This window comes from Triticum aestivum, chromosome 3D (genome assembly GCF_018294505.1).
Source record: "Triticum aestivum cultivar Chinese Spring chromosome 3D, IWGSC CS RefSeq v2.1, whole genome shotgun sequence".
NCBI lineage: Eukaryota > Viridiplantae > Streptophyta > Magnoliopsida > Poales > Poaceae > Triticum > Triticum aestivum.
The window spans coordinates 547174624-547180324 of NC_057802.1; the positions used below are offsets into that span (position 1 = coordinate 547174624).

At 44.4% G+C, this 5701-nt stretch overlaps 1 long non-coding RNA gene across 1 annotated transcript in view; it reads right to left on the reverse strand.

The window, feature by feature from the left end:
* Positions 1 to 3973: 3973 nt before the first annotated feature.
* The window catches only part of LOC123080378 (uncharacterized), a 6516-nt gene continuing 4788 nt past the window's right edge, over positions 3974 to 5701 (reverse strand). Inside the window, exon 3 of the long non-coding RNA XR_006438352.1 lies at positions 3974 to 4206. This is a non-coding gene — a long non-coding RNA (uncharacterized lncRNA). The remainder of the gene's footprint in view (positions 4207 to 5701) is intronic.

A 5701-nucleotide genomic window follows, 5' to 3' on the forward strand; every position in this document is an offset into this window, starting at 1 on the left:
ATGACGATTCAGATGATGATGAGAACCCACTTGTTGAATACCTGTATGCCCAAGGACTCAGACTGGGCGACGAGGAAATCGGCAACCTCTGGGACATGCTTCCGCTACGTGAAGACTACCTAGGGAAGCCATTCGTGACCTGCCTCACAAGGACGAATGTTAAACGGCATATCATGGTATGTTACTTAGTGTGGTAATTACATGATATGCATGCTTAGTTAGTGTAGTAGTTCATATGATATGCATGTTGTAGTACTGTGATGAGAGGCCTAGTTTAGAATTCATTTAGTGAAGAATTTTATGACATGCATGTAGTGTAGTAATATGCGATGATATGCTTAGTGTACGCAGTAATCTAATGATATGCCTAATTACTGTAGTAATTTGATGCTTGGCGTATAGTGTAGTGATGTGATGATATATATGCTCAGTGTTGAATCCAATGATATATGTGTCTTGAAGTGTATGCTTTGTTGATAATTGCACGTGACATGATCATATATCATGTCAACTGTTTTCAGAAATTACCTAAGAGGTTACTTGATAGCTGTGGCATCGACCCGGACGAAGAAGGCATGGCTGCTGGACTACGCCTTACCAGAACGGGCTCCATCACCAGCTGTGCCTATGCAGTGGACACGGACGGTCGCACTGTCTTGAGTAGGGCAGGGTGGAAGAAGTTCCTTCGTGGCAAGAATCTTCGGGTAGGACAGGCCATCCTACTCACTGTTTCGAACACCAGTCGCCATGACTTGAGGATGATGATCACCATCCACCTCATTTAGAACTTGTTATGTTAGCTCTTGTTTGCGAGTACTTGTCGTGTATTACCGTACCTATATCTACTCATATCTAGGTACTATTGCTTGTGATGGATTGCAACTATTATTAACTGGTAACTAATGCTCTACTAGCTATGATTATTCCACTGTGTGATGTTTTATAGACTGTAGTGTGACATGGTAACTGTTATATATGGGAGGCTGGTCTCTAAGACCTTGTACAATGCAAGGTGCTTAGGGATGTGCTTAGAAAAATAAAGCGGTTTTTTCTGAAGCACCAGTGCCTATTTCTACAGGAGAGACGCCTAGTTAAGCGTCTACCTTGTACAAATAAGCACCGGTGCTTAAGGAAAACCTGGTTTATTTCTCTAAGCACCTCTCCTAAGCACCCTGCATTGTACAAGGCCTAATTGGACCGACATGTTGAACTAGTATCAATGGTAGAGGTTGGCTGCCACAAAGTTCCATTCACAAGCTACTATGAATTTGAAATAATGCATAAACAAAATACGAAGCTTTTCTTAAGCACAAGTGCTTATTTGTACAGGGTAGACGCTTAACTAGGCGTCTCTCCTGTAGAAATAGGCACCGGTGCTTCAGAAAAACCCTGTTTATTTTTCTAAGCACCACCGTACGCATCAAGCATTGTACAAGGCTTATCATGCATCACCAAAATAGTATTAACAACTTGGAACACTAAACCAGAGTAGCAGCAAACTCTTGAGATAAACGGCAGATCAACCACCGCACAGCATAAGTTCAGACACACCATAGGACATAAGTTCAGACACACCGAACAACAAAGAAACATAGATATCATAAAAGGACACTGCGCTAGCAACTTGAAGGCAGACTTTGATCTCTCTTCATGCCGCGTAGTGGCAGTGGTAGTAGGGGTCAGCCTCCTGTGCTTCTGAAATTTCCACACCTGATTTGATGTTGTCTATTATCTTCCAAGCCTTGTAGGTGGCGTACGCATCCTTCGCTGCGTACTCGATGAGGTAGTCTGGCAGCGGGCTGATCCCCCACAGTTTATGGTCTTCGGTCCTGTTGATCTTCTTCTTCATGTTTTGGTAAAATGGGTGGATGACGCTGGCTGCAACATCAGCCAAGGAGTCGTACTTCTTCTTTCTGCCGGCATATGGAACTCTATAGTTTTTCTGAATGTCGATGTACTTTTCGGGGTTGATCTCCAAACCAGACATCTTCAGCATCTGTTTGTCATTATGAATGCTGAAACCGGCAAAGGTGAACAACTTCTTCTCCTGGAGGAAGCTCTTGAGGCGCTTGGGCCTTCAAGGGGAGAGACATATTGAAGATTAGTAGTAATTTTGAAGATTTAGGAGTTGTTTGGTTTGTGACTAACTTTGCCAAAGATTGCCACACCTAAGGTTAGGCAAGTTTGACCAACTTAGGTGTGTGTTTGGTTCAAGCCACACCTTAGGCAAGCCACACTTGGGTCCCACATGGCATACACACAAAAAGTGTGGCAAGATTCCCTTAGGCTTGCCAACTTGTGGCCCTCATTTTGATGAACTAACCTTAGGCAAACTTGGCAAAAAATTGTGGCAAAGTGTGACAATGCTAGTGCTAGAACCAAACAATACGAGTGATGAATGCATGAAGTACATGATGTTATTTCTCTTTTTGGATCATACAGTTGAAAATAACACTACAGCAAACTACTTCACTACATCAACTTCAGAAACAACTTTTAATACATCTAGTCCAGTGCATCCACACCGGTAGACACAACACTAATGCATCAATATCAGAAACTACACTAGTATATCAGAAACTACACTAGTAGACACAACACTAATACATCTAGTCCAGTGCATCAACTTTAGAAAATAACACTAATGCATCCACAGCGGTAGACACAACACTAATGCATCAAGATCAGAAACTACACTAGTATATCAAGTTTGGTGATTAATCTGGTGCAAGATTTTAAGATACTAATCCAGTGCATCAGGGTAAAAATCTATGCCAGTGCATGTACTTGAGAAACCACACTAGTGCGTCCACTTCACAATCTACACTAGTACATGTAGTTGAGAAACTAGGGTATATGAGTAGGATGGCTCACCATTTTGTGGCCGCAGCGATGTGGTAGACCAGGCAGAGTTCATCCACGCATAACTGCAGAACTGCTGCGTACTGCGGAGGTTCGTCATCCCTGGTATACTCCACATCAACGCCGACGAATCTAGGATACATGCCAACGGCTTTCATGAAGAGCCTCGTGAGCATTTCGTCGGCAGTGTCTGGATTGCTGGTGCAGACGACCTCCAGCGTCTCTTTGCCGTGGAGTTCCACCTTGTCAAGTTTGGTGGTGTAGTCGCGCTTCTCACCGGGGACCTGAACGTCGTCTTCCTTGATGCTCTGCTCTTCCTTGATGCTCTGGTCGGACGTCTCGCCATAGTGACGCTTGGTAGACGGCTCCTCCGCCATTGCCCTTCTCCAGCGACAGCGGTTTTGAGACAGAGACGGTGGTTGTAGTTTGTGGAGTAGATGGACGTGGTTCGCATAATGAGGGAGGAATGGAGGAGAAGGTGCCTTTTTGAGTTCTGGGGGAGGCGGTTCGTCGCGTGAGGGAGGCGCTCGTCGTTATCGTGATCGTGGGGGTCGTGGGGCTCGTGCTGTTGGTGTTCCATTCTGTAACCACCCACGGGCCTGCATCGTGGCCCATATCACTGGGTTTGTAGTCCTATGCAGGCCGTGGTGTGTGAGAAAACTCATGTTAGGTAGGTGGGCTTTTCTCCTCCTTCACCCGGCGGCCGTGATGTAAACATGAGAAGCAAGTTTGCTAAGGTTGTAAACGGACCCAATATTTTTCTACATCTTTGTATCAACATGAAAAGCAATCATGACTAGTTTGCTAAGGTTGTCGGCATTTGTATGGATTTTCTAAGGTTTTTGCAACGATAAAATGCTTAAAACACTTCTGACATGTTGTGATGTTTTCGGTATTTAGTGGTCTACTCGCTGGGATTATTCCACGGTGTGATGTTTTGTACGTGCCAAGTTGTAGTATGAAATGCTAACTGTTCTATATGGTAGTGGTTGGTCTCTAATTGGACCGACATGTTGAACTAGTATCAATGGTAGAGGCGTTCCGTTGTGCGCGACATCCAACAGTTCACATAATTAATTATCCAAAGATTAAGGTATCAAACCCTTGGTCATACAAAGCAACATTTCGTTCCTAAAAATTAAGGTACTTCCACATTCAAACTAACTAATACTACAAATTCGAAGGAACTACTTAATACATTAACAACACATAGGGAAGTAGCCCTGGTCCAACGGCTTGAGAAAGGACGAACAAAAGCTAAAAGAAGAAGGATCAACCAGTAGCAGCACCATCAGCCTCCCAGCCTCACAACTTCAGCCAGCCTGGTGAACTCCAGGTTTTCTCCTGCAAAACACACATGGGATGTTGGAGGCAAGAAAATAAATTTGCCAGGGGTCTTGTCATGGCATCTAATCGCACGGAATGCTAGTACAAATGATGGAGAACAAAACATCCAACATGAGCAAATTCATAGGAGTTCTAGATCCATGGATACCATCAAGAAAAAATGCTCAGTTCTAATTCAGACACAACACTTGGTGAAAACATGCATATTCATATCAACAACATTGATATGGCATCTTTGCAAGCTTGGGTCAGTGACTTGTCTTGTGTTTCATGGCATGACAATAATTTTAACAATAAATAGACATGAAATTGACCCAAACTCATGTACAAAGTTAGGACATATGATGCATGGATTAATTCACAAATAAATGACAAAATGCCAACTTTGTATAGAATTTGCAGTACTGAAATATTTCAGTGTGTACTGAAACTGCAGTACTGAAATAATTCAGTGTGCATCGGTGTGTACTGAAATTGTAGTAACGAAATATTTCATTGCCTACCGATGTGTACCGAAATATTTCAGTGTCTACCACTACAACATTACAAATTTTGCCTAGGGCAGTACCGAAATATTTCAGTGCCTACCGGTGTGTACCAAAATATTTCAGTGTCCACCACTACAACATTACAAATTTTGCCTAGGGCAGTACCGAAATATTTCAGTGCCTACCGGTGTGTACCAAAATATTTCAGTGTCCACCACTACAACATTATAAATTTTGCCTAGGGCAGTACCGAAATATTTCAGTGCCTATTGGTGTGTGCCGAAATATTTCAGTGTCTACCACTAGAACATTACTAATTTTTCCTAGGGTTCATATGATGCCTAGGGTTCACATACATCATAATCATCCTCCAAATCCATGTACTCAAATATTCATGCAATTCATTGAGATTAAAATGCCATATAGCATTCCCTCTCTGAGCTATTACGATTAGTATCACCACGATGTAAGCACGAGCAGTAGGAAGATGAGGAGTGGGGAAGCTTACTCTAAACATAGCTACCGCCGCCGTTCAGACGAGGAGAGCGGCGAGGGAAGCGTGGAGAACGGCGGGGAAGCGAGGTCGCGACCACTGTCCTCCTCATCTTGTGCTTCGGAGTCTCCGATGACTCGGTTGGAGGCTGCACAATCTGCAACGGCACCTCGTGCACGGTGGGTTCCTGATCCAGTGGATGCTCTACCCTGGATCTGAACGCCCACCACCTCCGCCTGGTCCACTTGCTGGACGAATTGGCCTGCTCCATCGCCCAGAGGAGGATCTCGATCTTGTGAATCGGTTGCGCGGGCGGGGGACAAAGCTTTGCCCTCTCCTTCTTCGTCAAATTCTTGAGAGTGGCCATTGCCGTCCAGCTCATCTGCCTTGTATTGTCAAACCAAGAACGGATCTCCCTCAACCTGGCCAACTTGACCTGGTCGCCGCCGGCGATCTGCACGAAGTCGGTGTTCTCGCCGCCGGCCATCAGCTCGATCTGCCGATTCTTGCT